The sequence below is a fragment of the Rattus rattus genome, chromosome 1 (assembly GCF_011064425.1).
Source record: "Rattus rattus isolate New Zealand chromosome 1, Rrattus_CSIRO_v1, whole genome shotgun sequence".
NCBI classification, from domain to species: Eukaryota; Metazoa; Chordata; class Mammalia; order Rodentia; family Muridae; genus Rattus; species Rattus rattus.
The window spans coordinates 125363383-125381894 of record NC_046154.1 but is presented as its reverse complement, the minus strand read 5'-3'; positions in this window follow the sequence as shown (position 1 = coordinate 125381894).

The following is an 18512-nucleotide window of genomic DNA, read 5'->3' as shown; positions in this document are numbered from 1 at the left end:
AATAATCATATAAGACAAAACACTTGGCATAGTAGCTGAAGTTGCCTTAGTGTTCTAGTCTGATCTAATAGTAGAATCTGTCCATAATGTACCACTCACATTGTTTCTCGTGTCTTACTTTTGGTGTAAGTTTGACTTAATTTTGAAATATTTCTGGTCATATCAAGAACATCTAATTATCGATATCTTCTGATCCAACAGTATAGAAAGCCTAGAATGAGTATGAACTTGACATAGTCACTGAAATTCAGAAAAAGAAATCTCTGGTGGTATTTCATAATTCCCTTCAATTATTTGGTAGGATCCAGAAGTAGCAGCTTTCATTGTTTAAATACAGCCATTGACTGGTAACAGAATATGACATGCATCATTTCTTTAAAATAAACTAGTATTTATACTAAGTCATGATAGAAGTGTATGAGAAGTTTAGTGATGTAACAAAAGCGTCACAGGCATTTGTAATGAATGCTTTGTAAGGGAAATGGGGCAAAATCAATAACTTGTGATCAGTACATCATAAGCATAAATATGAAGGACATTTGTATATGGATAGATCTGAGATTCTATGTCTTTCAACTAAAAAAGAAGTATGTCTTTTTATGATATAAGAATTTTTTTTATACTAACATGGAAGGAATTTTCCTCAAATATGAGGTCTATGTGTCCATTCATGGAAAGGCACACCGGGCCCTTCAGGAAAACACATCACAAGCTAGAGTGTTGGGCTGATTCACGTGACGTGCCCATGTGCTCTGTTACAGAGCTAGATTTGTATGCCTTTAAAAAAGGGAAGAAAATATGAAGTATAAATATAACTCTTTCTCATTAGGCCACTTGGCTTCAAAGTAAGATATCACAAGCATTTTCCCCCCACTGAGGGAATGGAAAAATGGAATGGTGAGAAAAAATAAAAGAAAAAAAAAACAAAACAAAACACAAAAACGTTTTGGCCAACAAAAACATTTTTAGTTTCTTTCACCTGTTTTGCTTATTAGAAGATTGATTATGGACTTCTTTGTAGCAGTTGATAGGTAGCTAGATTGGGTCCCAGGAATAATATCATAGTACTTTTAACATGGGCATTTTTGGACTTGCCTCAAATAGTATGAAGTTTGGTGAGTTGTGACATGGAAGGATGCTTTTCCCTAGGATTGGCTCTGGTGCTGCTTGTATTTGGCATCTTTTATATGAATGTCCGTTGCTTTGTTGGCCTGCTTGCCAGTATACTGATGAATAAAGCCTTGTGTGCACTATTTGAAGTCACTAGAATGCATGTTTTGTTTCCTGTCATGTGATATCAATTGTAGCTCATTCCCTTTCTATATACCCACAGCCTACTTGTTAGTATAAGACATACTTTAAATGAATGGTTTTGTTATTAATGCGAGGAATACTTAATGTTAATGGTTTCCTTTCTTTTACTACACTGAGATATCAGAGGCTACTGTCTCTTCATTTCTTGCTCCTTATGTATTCCACTGCTTATGTAAAATTAGGATTTTAGTTATACTAGTCATTTCCTTTTTTATATATGGTATGGAATCCATTATCCCTTTTTATACTCATAAATACTAATTTTTACAGTCAAATAAACATGGGTACTAATTGAGAGTAAGTGATTATCAGAATTTTCTGCCTCCCTTTTGAGTTAATTTTTTATTCCTTTCAATCACCAATTTTCACCCATAATTCTGCTAATGTTTAATAAGTCATATTTTCTTTCTCTTTTGAAAAACAGAATTTGGTAGCACTGTACATTATAGTTGGAACCCTGGAGAAATGTCTTTGTTTCTTTCTCAATATTTTCATCATAAATTACATGGAAATCATAGTCTTTATCACATCCCAAACTCTGACATTGGCTTATATTTTTATAGAGCTCTTCCCCTTAGAAAAATAGAATACTAAGTATAATTGCTGTTGTTTGTTGATAAGACAGCTACGAAAATTTATTTTGGGAAAATCTATCTAATATAAATATACAGTATGATAAATATTACAATATAGTGTTTAAGTACATCAGGAGAACGTGAATGTCTAAAGCCTTGACTCTTTGGACTATTTCCCTTCTGGGGTATATTACATGTGTAAGAAAAAGATAGAGTAGAAGACTGGGGTTTATTACAGCAGTGGCTTCTCCTGCACTGGCTATGTCGGCATCAGCATTTCTCTTGTGGACCTCTATTTTCAGGGGCTTTAGAGACTTGGTCATAAAAAATTGTTTCAAGTGTAAAAGTCTTGAACGACTCTTTTTTCCTTACATGTTATCTAATTTTAAACAAATATATTTTGGTTTTATATTATGGAAAGTAAATGGATGGAATTTACTAGTTTAATTTTGTGCTAATATAAACTTTTAATAACCTTGATTTATAATAAAAATATAAAATATAATTAGTTCATAGTCTAATTTTTTAAATGAGTCAAATATTGTTGACATTGAGAAATTTGCTAGTTTGATCAGTGTGGTACTTATTTTCAAGATGTTTTAAGACTTGGATGCATGTTGTTATCTTTACTTCAACAAGAGAATCAGTGAATCACTATGACTGACAAAAAATATAGATACATGATATCTATATAAGCTATCTGCTAACATATATTTGGGGACTATATAGTATATGTGATATATATATATATATATATATATATATATATATAATCATTAAGGGAATGAAGCTCCTGTCAATTATCAAATAAATACCATATATTTTTTTAAGAATTGCACAAACATTTAACTTTCACTGTTCAAATGAGATACAAGCAATTGCAGAGGAAAGTTGTCCCCTGGGTAAACAAAACCCTTTTACATCTTCCTATGAAAACCATCTTTTGTTTATATAGTGTGGATATTTGGAATGAAAACACTAAAAGTAAACTGAGATTTATAAAATTACAATAGACTGAAGCAGAGAGAAAGGCCAGGAAATTAGGATATAGGACATTTTACCCATGGTTTCAATTAGAGAGTATGAATATGTAACCTTGAGTTTTTGAGCTGCTTACTTTGTACTCTACATTTTCTCATGAAGACTTTCATTACATGTAGTTTTCCATGTGCAAGGCATGAAATGATCCATTTATTTTTCTCAGTGGATTTTATGGGTTGAATGTTATGGGTTTGCCCACACAAGATTACCTTTACTCCATATTAAATTTGGCATATATATTTTTCCTGATTGCTTCTACTGACAAACACAAAGCTTGTTTGTGTGCAAATAAAAGGCTAAATAAATGGTGCTAAAGTGTATTATGACTGTCAGATATAATCAGGCAAAATTTTGTGGTGCTTCAATTAATTTCTCATTGATTTTATTGACCAGTGTGTTGAACAGTGTTTATTCACAAACTGTGTTTTATTAGTAAAATTAAAGCTTCATAGCACATTGTTAACAAAGAGGTTGCCTAGATTATGTAATAGCTCACCAAGCTATTTTCTCCTTGACTCCTTATAATGATGCCTCATTAAAGGTCAAGGGTCATGCTATTAATCTCATTCTATAGATCAGTAACATGACTGAACATTTTTCACATGGTACTTATGTTTACAATGCTATAACCCTTTGACTGCTGCGGCAACCTTAACCATACAAATGTCACAATCTAGAATCATCAGCATGGTGTGTGCCATGGCAATCAAAGAGTTAAGGGCTGTGCAGTTATTTGTGTTGTATTTATTAATTTATATTTATTTCATTTCCATTCAAGAATGGGTTAGGGTGGGGCACTGTTTGTCTGCTGTAAGTGTCTTAACCTAGGGAAAGGTTAAATGGCTTTTTATACTGTTGCATCTTCTGTATTTACCATCAATTCATTGTGTTGTAATTAAAAAATGTCAATAAATAAGAAAACCAAAAACTGGTTCATAGATATTGTGATTCTAGTCATGATTTGCTTTCATTTATGACCAGCACCTAGAGTATCATCAATAACATTAGTCGTTATAGTCTTTGTCTTCCTAGATAAGAAAAGCAAACCAACAATGAAGAAACAGCCAAGGAAAATGCTTAGGTGCTTGGATAATTTAAAGAAATATTTCTTGTGTGTTTTCCCAAATTAGCAACTGTCTTTATCTAGCTCTATCTATTGGAAGACTGCTTAACACCGAACTATATGCAAACAATTGTGATCAAAGAGAGGATTCAAAAATACTCCTGCAGTAAATGTGGGCATAAACCTTTCAGCAAATTTTCATGAGCAGCAACATGGCTTTTTAATGATACATTAAAAAGTATGAAAATAACTTTTTGGAGAAGAAAGCATGATCTGTTATTTAAAGTCATATGCCAACCCTGATTAGTTAAGTTCAATTAAAGGAATTATGTTTTATACCATGTCTGGTAGAATTTTATTTGCAGAACACTCCTTTTCTGAAAATATTCAGTAGTTGTATATAAAATATCACACAAACAAAAAAGAACTAAGCATTTTCTGTAAATCAGTTCTACATGTATCAGTAGTACCCAGATTCCAAAGGCCATCTGAATTTTACAAAGAATACCAACTGTTACTGGGAGCAAAGTAAAAATATTATATTCTCCCATCCAAAAATCTGTCTACTTATATGGCAATGAATTAATCATACATATACATACAAGTACATACCAAACATAAAAGTAAGAAAGAGGCATAGAGAGATGAGATCCGAAGATTGGTTTTGCACTCTCAGTCCTTCACCTCCGGTTATTGAACTTATAGTCATTTCCCAACATGACCAGCCTAATCTTCTCGTTTTAATCCACATGTAAATGAGGGTCCCGGAGACAAGTGAACTAACATGGTCATGGGAGATGTATTGCCTAATAAGATGAAAATGTTATGATAGACAACTGTTTCTGTTATGTTGATGAACCTGTATTCTAACACAAATATAGAGAATATATCTCAGAGAGTATAGAGAACTGTCAAAAGTTTAAGTACAAAACCTGCAGATATAATTGTATCTGCATCCCTTCAATACTGTAATGCTATTTCTACTTGTGTTCCCAGTACCTGTTTGGAATGTGTACTCTGTCCTTTCCTAGGCCCCCCTTTTCCCTTAATACTCCTGGTTAAATCTATGCTAAAGACTCTTCTCAATAAGCTCTAACTTTGCTCCATGCAGTGGCAGTAAGAAAAAGAGCTGCTGGGATTTGTGAGTACGCCAAAGCATGTGCAAGGTTTAGTGTAACACATTATATTTGTAGATAGTTTTTTAAAAGAACACGATTTTTAAAAAATACAGTAATTGAAACTGTTAGGCCATCAATAAGAGACGGGACCCAAAAGGGAACTTGTACTGTTATTGTTATCAGACAAGAGAAAGCTAGAACTGTCTGACCCGCTAGCAAATATATTTTTCTGATTTCCATTGATGTATACATCAATGTAATGTCTGGTATATTTTGTGGCAGATATAGATTTTGGTACACATACCAGTGTGATTTTCACCACAATCTCGTTAAAATTTGGAATTTCAATTGTTCTTGAAGAAGGAAAATCCAGATAATGCTATAAAATATTTTAGTAGCAAGCCTAGCACATTGTAAGAATGTGTTGATTAAGGTGATTTATATTTCTTTATATTTTAAATCTCTTTTTAAAGACTCTGAATTGTATGCTTCAACTCATTTTGATATTCTCTGCAACATTAACACCTTAGTTAGGCTAGTGTCCAACAGTGCGTCACAGTACTCTCCTCCTCTACTAATCTTTCACTTCCACACTCTTCTCTTCTCATTCCTCACTTAAAAACTACATTTAATAATTTCTTTCTTGTAACCTTTTTGTCTTCTTAAGCTCTCCATCAAGCTCATTTCTTAGAAAGTTTGTGACATTTTTATTACTAAACGAGCTACTTCTTTTTTCCTGGCCCACTTGGCTTGGTCACAGTATTTCAAACAAAGAATGATGTTGCCTCTAGTACTTTTTCTTAATACCTCTTCTATTTTGGTGAAGGCCTACTAATAATCTCTCCCACCCACAGTGGTACCTGGGTCATCATCAACCTGTTAGATTCTCTACATTAGAGCTTAAAGACTTCCCACTTCAGATAACGTTTGAAACTATATACATGAGTTTATTCAAGACTTTTCAAATGTTCTTAGTCTTCATTTTGCACTATCTCTTGGGCTGTATGTCTATAATGTTCTGTGAAATCCATATTCCATTTCTTTTCCATCAAGTCTTGTTTGCTCTCCGTCTTCCTTTCGCGCGTGTCACACCTGTTCCCATAAACACTCACCAGCACTCAGAGGCTTGCACGGTATTTCAGTTCTCCTTGTCTTTATTCTACATATTGTTGCCTATCTCAGTCTTTCCCAATTCATCTTGATTCGTGGCATTAGTATTTTCTCTCACTGGACTGAAAGTCATAGAACAGCACTATCGAAAATAGATAACCTTTAAAATATCTAACAATGTTTGGTATGTGACAAGGTATGCATGAATGTAAAGGCCAAAGGGATTCTTGTCTATCATTTTCCCTTTTCCTCCCTTGAAATGTGGTCTGTCGTTGAACCAGTTGTTATGTTAGCAATCAAACTGTCCCCAGTGACTTCCCTAGCCTCTGTGCATCCCTGACCATATTTTGACTTGGGTGCTGGAGATCTAGGGTCCAGTCGTCCACTGTTTACAGCAGAATTACTTATCCATCCAACCTTCTCTCCAGCCTAAAGAACAAAGATTTTATATGTGTATACTCCGAAATCTATTTTCTACTTGTCTTTTGAGATTTTTCACCAGTATAACTTGTACTTAAAACCTTCTTGGTCTTTGCCATTTCCTGTACATTGTTTTGGTCGTGCATTTACATCCAATTTTAATTCAAACATCAGCAACATTATTTTCAAAACTCGTATTCCACCAATGAAATCACTGATGGATAATATTGCATCCTTCCCATTTCAAAGGTTTCTTGGTGTCATAATGAATTCTATGACCATAGTCTTAGGCAAATTTTGAATAGGGCTTCTTTTGGTTGTGATCATATTTTTATTGTTCCTTGTTAACATCTACTCTTTGGAAACTGTACTTTGCTCACCGTGGTGATTTGATTTCAGGTGTCATCCTCCTACATTATCCACTGCAGTAGCTGTTTAAAATAGAGAGCTTCAGAAACATGTGCTGCACTAAATCAAATAATATTTTTAATATAATCCCTTAATTCGTTTCAGAATTTTATGAATAAAAGTATAAAAATAACTTCTTAACATCAATATTTAAGCAGTTGACCTTGTTTCTCTCTGAAACTTTATTTCTCCAAGATTTTAGAATGGTTATTATGTCATACTGTAAATTAAACCTGAAACATAAGCTAATTTATGTGCATCTTTTACTTCTATTTGTCATTTATCACAAGATGAAAACATTTTTTCGCTATCATATTCTGGTGCAATTAGAAGACCTGGGCTTTGGAGATAATCATAGACAGGGAAAATATACAAACAATATAAAAACTAGTGAAACCTCTCCCTTAAATCTAGGCATAGATATCAAAGATGTGGTTACTACTTTGTTTAATATGATATGGAAGAATAGTTCCTCCTACAATGAGCAACTAGCAGAAAATTTTGGGGCCATTTGTTTATTCAGTGGTAAATACTTTTAAATTATATCAGGGTAATGGAACAGGATATCAAATGCAATGTTTGATGTGAAAGCAACCAGGATATTATTGAGAAAGATGCTCAGAAATAAAAAAAGAAAGCAACTCAGGAATAAAATAAAACAGACAAATGGTTCAAAGGCAAGAAACAAAATTGTTTTAAAAATTATTTGTTAATTGAAATAATTAAGCTACTTGCTTATGATCACTGTGCTCTGTGACTATTGATTTTAATTGGTGTGGGACATACATCTAAACTGTGTGGGATGTTTTCAGGTCAAATGGTAAAAATTGAATATTTTCTCCCCCTCAACAAGGTATAGGAAATGGAAGTACAAAGAAAGGACAATAGAATTTGGGGATTGAGAAAGATGTGCAAATATAGAAACCAGATTTATAGACCCAAGAACTATGAGTGAGATTTTTCTCCAGAGAACACTGGAGGTAGGTAGAGGCAATGGACTAAATTCAGGCACGAAGCAGGGCTCCCTGCTTCCAGAGGACTACTACTTGCAGTGAAAAGTCTGATTTTTTCCCCCATGGCAAAGGTGGAATTCTGAATTGAAGAATGCCAGAGTTTTGTACCAAGACAAAGAGCAAAATGAATCTTTTTCTTTACATTATCACAGGAAGATGAGCAAAAAGGATTTACATTTTGTTGATATTTACCAAAACAAGAGAATGGAGCACTCTTTTCTGACAAGCCAAGAAGAAGCCTTATTAAAATTTATATTCAATGTTACTCCATTAAGTGTCCCACCAGACAAATCTTTAGGAAGCTCATGCTGACATTTCCATAAGTGCAGGAAATGTTTTTACCTGTTAAAGAGGATCAAATAAACAAAAGATATTTGTGGGAAGGTACAAATTTAAAATACAGAACAAATAACAACAAAGTTAAATAATGAAATAGACCAACTTTTAGAAGTTTATTAATCCCTACAAAATTAAAAACCCCAAAACAATTTCTCAGAAATTAAATCATGACAAAACAATGAAAAATTAAATATAACTAACATGCAAATAAAATTCAATCTGTGAAAATTAAAAAAAATATTAATAAAATTTAGAATAATATATTAGAAATTAGAGGACAGATCTATAGTGCTGAAAGTTTGATATTCTAATAATAAAAGTTCTTGGAGAAAATGCAAGAGAAAGTATGTATATAAATTACGAAAATTTCCATAATGTAGAGACTTGATTTTCAAGATTGAAGTTTTGCTATGTAAGTATAATGAATGAAAATAGACTCAGAATCAAGAATATAATCTACAAATCAGATTGTAACAGACATGAAGAACACTAAAAATTTCGAGAGAGAAGATATAATCTAAGTTGCAAAATGAAAAGTATTAGAGTGGGGTTTTTTTTCCTTTTTATCTTTATTAACTTGAGTATTTCTTATTTACATTTTGAATGCTATTCCCTTCCCCAGTTTCCGGGCCAACATCCCCTAACCCCTCACCCCTTCTCTATGGGTGTTCCCTCCCCATCCTCGCCCCATTAGTGGCCTCCCCACAACAATCACGTTCACTGGGGGTTCAGTCTTAGCAGGACCAAGGGCTTCCCCTTCCACTGGTGCTCTTACTAGGCTATTCCTTGCTAAGCATGAGGTTGGAGCCCAGCATCAGTCCATGTATAGTCTTTGGGTAGTGGCTTAGTCCCTGGAAGCTCTGGTTGGTTGGCATTGTTGTTCATATGCGGTCTCGAGCCCGTTCAAGCTCTTCCAGTCCTTTCTCTGATTCCTTCAACAGGGGTCCCGTTCTCAGTTCAGTGGTTTGCTGCTGGCATTCGCCTATGTATTTACCGTATTCTGGCTGTGTCTCTCAGGAGAGATCTACATTCAGTTCCTGTCGACCTACACTTCTTTGCTTCATCCAACTTGTCTAATTGGGTGGCTGTATATGTATGGGCCACATGTGGGGCAGGCTCTGAATGGGTGTTCCTTCTGCCTCTGTTCTAAACTTTGCCTCCCTATTCCCTGCCAAGGGTATTCTTGTTCCCCTTTTAAAGAAGGAGTGAGGCATTTGCATTTTAATCATCCTTCTTGAGTTTCATGTGTTCTGTGCATCTAGGGCAATTCAAGCATTTGGGCTAATAACCACTTATCAATGAGTGCATACCATGTTTGTTTTTCTGTGATTGGGTTACCTCACTCAGGATGATATTTTCCAGTTCCCTCCATTTCCTATGAATTTCATAAAGTCATTGTTTTTTGATAGCTGAGTAATATTCCATTGTGTAGATGTACCACATTTTCTGTATCCATTTCTCTGTTGAAGGGCATATGGGTTCTTTCCAGCTTCTGGCAATTATAAATAAGGCTGCTATGAACATAGTGGAGCATGTGTCTTTTTATATGTTGGGGCATCTTTTTGGGTATATGCCCAAGAGAGGTATAGCTGGATCCTCAGGCAGTTCAATGTCCAATTTTCTGAGGAACCTCCAGACTGATTTCCAGAATGGTTGTACCAGTCTGCAATCCCACCAACAATGGAGGAGTGTTCTCTTTTTCTCCGATCCTCGCCAGCATCTGCTGTCACCTGAGTTTTTGATCCTAGTCATTCTCACTGGTGTGAGTTGATATCTCAGGGCTGTTTTGATTTCCATTTCCCTTATGACTAAAGATGTTGAACATTTCTTTAGGGGTTTCTCAGCCATTCGGCATTCCTCAGCTGTGAATTATTTGTTTAGCTCTGAACCCCATTTTTAATAGGGTTATTTGTCTCCCTGCGGTCTAACTTCTTGAGTTCTTTATATATATTGGAAATAAGCCCTCTATCTGCTGTAGGATTGGTAAAGATCTTTTCCCAATCTGTTGGTTGCTGTTTTGTCCTAAGCAGAGTGTCCTTTGCTTTACAGAAGCTTTGCAGTTTTATGAGATCCCATTTGTCGATTCTTGATCTTAGAGCATAAGCCATTGGTGTTTTGTTCAGAAAATTTTCTCCAGTGCCCATGTATTCGACTTGCTTCCCCACTTTTCTTCTATTAGTTTGAGTGTATCTGGTTTGATGTGGAGGTCCTTGATCCACTTGGACTTAAGCTTTGTACAGGGTGATAAGCATGGATCGATTTGCAGTCTTCTACATGTTGACCTCCAGTTGAACCATCACCATTTGCTGAAAATGCTATCTTTTTTCCATTGAATGGTTTTGGCTCCTTTGTCAAAAATCAAGGGACCATAGGTGTGTGGGTTCATTTTTGGGACTTCAATTCTGTTCCATTGGTCTATCTGTCTGTCTCTGTACCAATACCACGCAGTTTTTATCACTATTTCTCTGTAATACTGCTTGAGTTCAAGGAGAGTGATTCCCCGAGAAGTCCTTTTATTGTTGATGATAGTTTTAGCTATCCTGGGTTTTTTGTTATTCCAGATGAATTTGCAAATTGTTCTGTCTAACTCTTTGAAGAATTGGATTGGTATTATGATGGGCATTGCATTGAATCTGTAGATCGCTTTTGGTAAAATGGCCATTTTTTCTATATTAATCCTGATAATCCATGAGCATGGGAGATCTTTCCATCTTCTGAGGTCTTCTTCAATTTCTTTCTTCAAAGGCTTGAAGTTCTCATTGTACAGATCTTTTACTTGCTTGGTTAAAGTCACACCGAGGTACTTTATATTATTTGGGTCTATTATGAAGGGTGTCGTTTCCCTAATTTCTTTCTCGGCTTGTTTCTCTTTTGTGTAGAGGAAGGCTACTGATTTATTTGAGTTAATTTTATCCCCAGCCACTTTGCTGAAGTTGTTTATCAGCTTTAGTAGTTCTCTGATGGAACTTTTGGGATCACTTAAATATACTATCATATCATCTGCAAATAGTGATATTTTGACTTCTTCTTTTCCAATCTGTATCCCCTTTATCTCCTTTTGTTGTCTGATTGCTCTGGCTAGAACTTCAAGAACTATATAAGTAGGGAGAGAGTGGGAAACCTTGTCTAGTCCCTGATTTTAGTGGGATTGCTTCAAGTTTCTCTCCATTTAGTTTAATGTTAGTGACTGGTTTGCTGTATATGGCTTTTACTATGTTTAGGTATGGGCCTTGAATTCCTATTCTTTCCAGGACTTTTATCATGAAGGGGTGTTGAATTTTGTCAAATGCTTTCTCAACATTTAATGAAATGATCATGTCGTTTTGATCTTTCAGTTTGTTTATATAATGGATCATGTTGATGGTTTTCCGTATATTAAACCATCCCTTTATGTCTGGGATGAAGCCTACTTGATCATGGTGGATGATTGTTTTGATGTGCTCTTGGATTCGGTTTGCCAGAATTTTATTGAGTATTTTTGCGTCGATATTCATAAGGGAAATTGGTCTGAAGTTCTCTTCCTTTGTTGGGTCTTTGTGTGGTTTAGGTATAAGAGTAATTGTGGATTCATAGAAGGAATTCGGTAGCGCTCCATCTGTTTCAATTTTGTAGAATAGTTTGGATAGTATTGGTATGAGGTCTTCTATGAAGGTCTGATAGAATTCTTCACTAAACCTGTCTGGACCTGGGCTCTTTTTGGTTGGGAGACCTTTAATGACTGCTTCTATTTTGTTAGGAGTTATGGGGCTGTTTAAATGGTTTATCTGTTCCTGATTTAACTTCAGCACCTGGTATCTGTCTAGGAAATTGTCCATTTCCTGCAGATTCAAGTTTTGTTGAATATAGGCTTTTGTAGTAGTATCTGGTGATTTTTTGGATTTCCTCTGATTCTGTAGTTATGTCTCCCTTTTCATTTCTGATTTTGTTAATTTGGACACACTATCTGTGTCCTCTCATTAGTCTGGCTAATGGTTTACAGTGTTTTCTTTTATCGGTTATTTTATTTATTTCCATTTCAAATGTTATCCCCTTTCCCAGTTTGCCCTCTGCATACCCATTATCCCATCCTCCCTCCTCTATGAGGGTATTACCCCACCTATCCACCCATTCGTGCCACACCACCCTAGCATTCTCCTGTGCTGGGGCATCGAGTCTTCAAAGGACCAAGGGCCTTCCCTCCCATTGATGTCAGATGCTCTGCTACACATGCAGTTGGAGCCATGGGTCCCTCCATGTGTTCTCTTTAGTTGGTGGTTTAGTCCTTGTGAGCTCTTGGAGGTTGGTTGGTTGATATTGTTGTTCTTCCTATGGGGTGGAAAACCCCTTCAACTCCTTCAGTCTTCCAGTGGGTCCCTCTGCTTAGTCAGATGGTTGACCATGATCATCCACATCTGTATTAGTTAGGCTCTGGCAGTTATTTTTTTTTTATTAACTTGAATATTTCTTATATACATTTCGAAAGTGGTTTCGGGCAAACATCCCCTTCCTCCCTTCCTTATGGTGTTCCTCAACCCTCCCCCATTGCCGCCCTCCCCAACAGTCTAGTTCACTGGGGTTCAGTCCAGGACTCAGGGCTTCCTTCCCTGGTGTCTTACTAGGATATTCATTGCTACCTATGAGGTCAGAGTCCAGGGTCAGTCCATGTATAGTCTTTAGGTAGTGGCTTAGTCCCTGGAAGCTCTGTTTTTTGGCATTGTTGTACATATGGGGTCTTGAGCCTCTTAAAAAACAATGGCCTCAGAGTTTTCAAAAGCAAGTCTAGAAACATAAGGCAATACAGTAATGTTTTTAAAACTCCATGGCAATATATTTTCATCTTAGACATCTTTACACAAATACGTATGACATGTACAGTATAAAATGAAAATTTCCTTTTTATGATCTATTTCTCAGCCAGAATTTGTATTAGATTAAATGAGGGCTCAAAGAAATGGAGATTAATTTCAGTAAGAAGAAAACAGAGATCACTCAACCATATAGCAAACAATATTCCTAAGAGTGTAACCTATGCAAAGTTACAAGACACAACAACAAGACATGACTAAAAAAATTAAACAGACACACACTACCTACGTATACTCCCAAAGTGATCTACACCGTACCGCAGAATTTCTTAAACATCCTTATTTATTGCTATAGCTTTAATTCATAAATTGGAAGAGTTAGAATATGCCTAGGTGTCTTATTCATTACATCAACAGATTACTATGTAATGAAGTGCAACAAATATGTGTATGTATATACATATATATATACATATGTTATGTATACTTTTATACTAAAGTAATGTTAAAATTAAATTTGCAAGGCACTGGATGGATCTAGATATTCTTATATTTAATGGGGAATCAGATTCAGAGGAATGTTCTCTTTCCTATGCTAATTCTGACTCTGTGTGTGTGTGTGTGTGTGTGTGTGTGTGTGTGTGTGTGTGAGTGTTTTGTAAACAAAATAATGGAACGAGAAATGGGGCCACTTGAATAACAGGTTTTGAGGAATAGATAATGATGAAAAACCTATGACATGAAAGTAGCAAGGGGACTCCAGGGAGTAGAAAGATAGGAAGAGGTGCTGAGACACTGGGAGAGAGGAGTTGGGGCAAGCAAATTTTGTTTGAAAGTATCATACTGAAACCTAATACTTTGCATGACTGTCATCCAAGATAAACAAGCAAACAACAATCAGTTTAGATTCGAGCAACGTAACCAGGGAGAGCTACTGATGATCTCCATACACATGAGTTCAATGCTCTATTAGTTTCTTTAGGCCTGACGCTACTGCAGGATGTGTTACAGCCAAAGAGAAAATAAATTCAGAATAGGAGCACATATGATCAAAAAAAAAAAGGATCCAATATCCTAAACTAAAAAACTAAATCAAACCAAAAAACACACACATGAAAACGACATCAAGCCTAGTAATCAAAAAGATCATTTAACCATTAAGCAAAATATTTAATGATGCAACTGTAACTCTATCAATCCAATAATTAAAAGTTTAAATTTAAGCATAGAGACCAGCTATGTTCAGCATATTGAGAATTCTCATAGTTATGTCCTTTCCCATGCCTCCTGATGGTCAACCTCTTCCTTAGACATTCCTCATCCTCAGTTAATCACTGCTTTGCTCTCACTAACCAACTTGCTATTTCGTTGTGGTCTCCCATTAGGAAAGACAAAGGAAGCCAAGACAATCACAACAACTCTCACTCAAATGTTTTGAAAATTTTCTCCTTAGGCTTTGCTTAGGACTCTCAGGCAATAGTTACATAGTAAGCCAATCATAAAGCGGTAATTGTCAAAAGAAATTAGGAAATAAGGTAGCCTTTCAGACAAGTAAACCGTGTAGAAAGGCTCACAGGTGTTTGAGAATGTACTGGCATTGGGGAATAAAACTGTTCTAAAAGGGGAACACTGTATTGGGGTTGACTGTGAAATGTACAATGCAGGTGAGAGTTAAAAAACAAAACCTTGGGGTGATAGTTGGCCAAATGATCTTGAATGTCAAGATTCAGGAATGAATGCAAAAATACTCTTCAAAGGAGTAGTGCTTGTTTCAAAATTAAATTACAGGAGCATTTCCACAGATTATAGGTTATACATGCCTACCAGAATGTAAGGACACTAAAGAAAGGGGTAAGATTAACACGGGCCTGAGAGATGATTCAGTGAGTATTAACATGACCAGCCTAGTCCGGTACCTGGAAGCTCATTCCTGGGAGCCACATGGATGAAAGAGAGAATCAGCTCCTTCAAGTTGTCATCTGACAACAATGTGTGTACTGAGGTCCACACTTACCAAAGTAATTAATTAATTAATTAATAATAAAAGGACAAGGTCATTACTGAGAAAATTGTGTTTACAGAAATATTTGTAACTCTAATATGCTGTCGGTATAATACTTTTACAGTGTAATTTATATTATTGTTTCCAAAAGTAATTGTTTTTCAGTAATTATTAGTTTCAAACTTTTAACAAATATTACTGCAACAATCAATCAGAGATGAAATTCAAATAGGTAAATCACATTTTCTAAAATCATTATACCCCATAACTACTCTATTATATAATGAAAGATATACAGCTAGGTGTAACAGAAAATATGATTGATATGCGGAATAGAAAAAAATATCAATAGCTCAAATGAGTTGATTCGGGTCTTCATAGGCAAGCTTTGCTTGGAATTCTTTTTTTAATTGGATATTTTTTATTTACACTTCAAATGTTATCCCCTTTTCCATTTTCCTGTCCATAAAACCCCATGCCATGTCCCTCCCCCTGCTTCTATGAGGGTGTTTCCCCACCCACTCATCCATTCTCGCCTCCCAGCCCTGACATTACCCTACACTTGGGGTCCAGTCTTGTCAGGACCTAGGGCTTCTAATCCTATTGGTGCCCAACAAGGCCATCCTCTGCTCCATATGCAGCTGGAGCCATGGTTCTGTCCATGTGTACTCTTTTGATGGTGGGAATACTTATAACGTAGGCAAATCAGGAAAGGACAAGTAGGAATTGGTGAAAAGAAGTAAAGTTAGCATTTCAGATGAATACGTGTAGAGTGTGTGAACATGTGGAGAAGAAAACTGATCTGAAAGGGGAACACAGTCTGTATTAAGGCCAGTTGTGAAGGGTACAATAAAAATATCAATGCAGGTGAACGTTAAATAATAAAGGGATTAGAGGCCTGGGTCTTAATCTTCATGTTTTAGCACATCTGGTGATTCTATAAGGTAATTGTGACCCCTTTAAATACATTTACTATTTGTTTTTTACCATATGTATTCATTAGCATCCAAGTTCATCGTGGTGCTTTCAAATGGTTTGTTTTCGCTGATTCTCTTCTCTCCTTCCCAATCCTGCTCCCTTTCACTAGCTTCTTTTCTGCTTATGTGTCTCATACTACCTTTACCTCCTGAGTGTCGCTTCCTCTGGCTTCTTGTGGCTATCTTTCTAATGTTATTAAATATACTCATATTCACACCCACATATGCATATTAAATTCTAGGTTCTGTTTATGAAAAAGCATGGAATACTTGTCATTCTGCAGCCGTGTTATATGCTAAAATCATTCTTTCCAGATTCACCCATTTTACTGAAAATGTCAGTTCTCTTTGAAGAGCCTTAAAATTTATTGGGCATATATATCACCTTTTAAGTGGAAGAATAATGAAAATGTATCTAATTTGGATAATGTTGGGGAAGGGTGATTTCCTGCCATGCAATAAAGGGCCCTGCCTGAGCTGGCTTTCCTAAGCAGTAGCTAAAGATCGGAACTTGTTTATACATTCAATTCAAAGACTTGATCTGTAAAATTTTCTGTATTTGAGGACTGAAAGCATGCAGGAGCAATACAGGTAATGCTACAAGCCAGCTTCTATGATCTGGAATTAGAGAAAGAGTAGGACAAGGCTTTAGCGGGTGCTATATCTGGTTCCCTGAGGTTATATAAAGGTATTGCTTAGCAAATTTTAGACAATGAGTTTGAAGCCCTATATTGAATAGTATGACAAACAATTTTTAACAGACTATGATAAGCTAAATTCATATTTTCTTGGTTCAGGCTTGTAGTAGAAACTAAAGACTTTTGTGATTTCTGAATGTTTATAGGCACAGTTATGGAAAGACTAGAAACAGACCCCTCACTTGACCTAGTATGTTGCCAGATTTCAATCTCTACCAATTCCTAGTCTCAACAGAAGCTATATAATATTAGGTTGTAGATCAGAAAGTAAAGAACTCTGGTCACTGCAGTGGGGACATGAGGAACAATTTACAGATTCATACTTGATCAAGATTCAGAGCCCATTTTGAATACAATTGTCTCGTTTTTCCAATATGAGAAGTTGTTTTGTCTTGTTTAAAGTCTAAATAATAACTTCTCTAATAGTTCCCATAAAAGAGAAAAATCTAAAATGTTGTGCCCTAATTTTAACACACTTCAGACATGCATTGATAAGACTGGAGACACAATCCAGCATACCCTAAAGAGGAGTTAATGACAGTCTCAAGCAATAAAAAAAAATCAAATTTTATACCATTTAATTACTACTTCATATTATCAACATTATACAGAACATGTTTAGGTATGGATTCTAAAGGTACTAGATTGGAAAAAATTTAATTGGCTAAATTTATCAATACAGATTTAACTACTAGAAATTCTGTAACAAATCAGCTAAATGAAGCATCATGAAATCAAGGGTGTTTGAAAATGAGGATGAAATGTGTATGTAAAAATATGGTGTGTGCAAGCAACCAGAGTTTCCAGGGACTAAGCCACCACCCAAAGACTATACATGGACTGACCCTGGACTCTGACCTCATAGGTAGCAATGAATATCCTAGTAAGAGCACCAGTGGAAGGGGAAGCCCTGGGTCCTGCTAAGACTGAACCCCCAGTGAATGACTGATTGTTGGGGGAGGGCGGTAATGGGGGGAGGTGGTAATGGGGAGGATGGGGAGGGGAACACCCATATAGAAGGGGAGAGGGGAGCGGTTAGGGGGATGTTGGCCCAGGAATCCAAGTAAGGGAATAACAATCTAAATGTAAATAAGAAATACTCAAGTTAATAAAGATTAAAAAAAAAAGTATGGTGTGTGCTTGTGATTTGCGTGTGTGATTGGTGTGTAGTCTGTGTAGTTTCTATGTATGCTTGTAGTTGTATGCTATGTAGTTTTTGTGTATGCTACATACACAAAAGAGGGCATCTAAGCATGTATGTGTAGAGGCCAGAAGTTGACCTGGGCTAACTTCCTGAATCACTTCCACTTTATTTTTCTGAGAGAGGATGCCACTTTAAACCTGTAGCTTACTGATTTGGCTAGATTGGCTAGCCAGCAAGCTGCAGAGATGGGTCTTCCTGTTTCCATATCCCAGTTCTGCGAGTTTCATTGAACACCACCGTGCTCAGTATTTTACTGAGTTGTTAAGGTCTGACCTCAAGTCCTCATTATTGTGCTACAAGCAACTGAGCCATCATCCAGTTTCCTAGAAAAAAACATCCTTTAGAGGTTGTCAACTGCTAAACACATATAATAGGGAAAGTTATCATTAATGAAATTGGCTTAGGGGTTTAATGAGGAGGATGGACCACAAGGGTTACAGTGCACA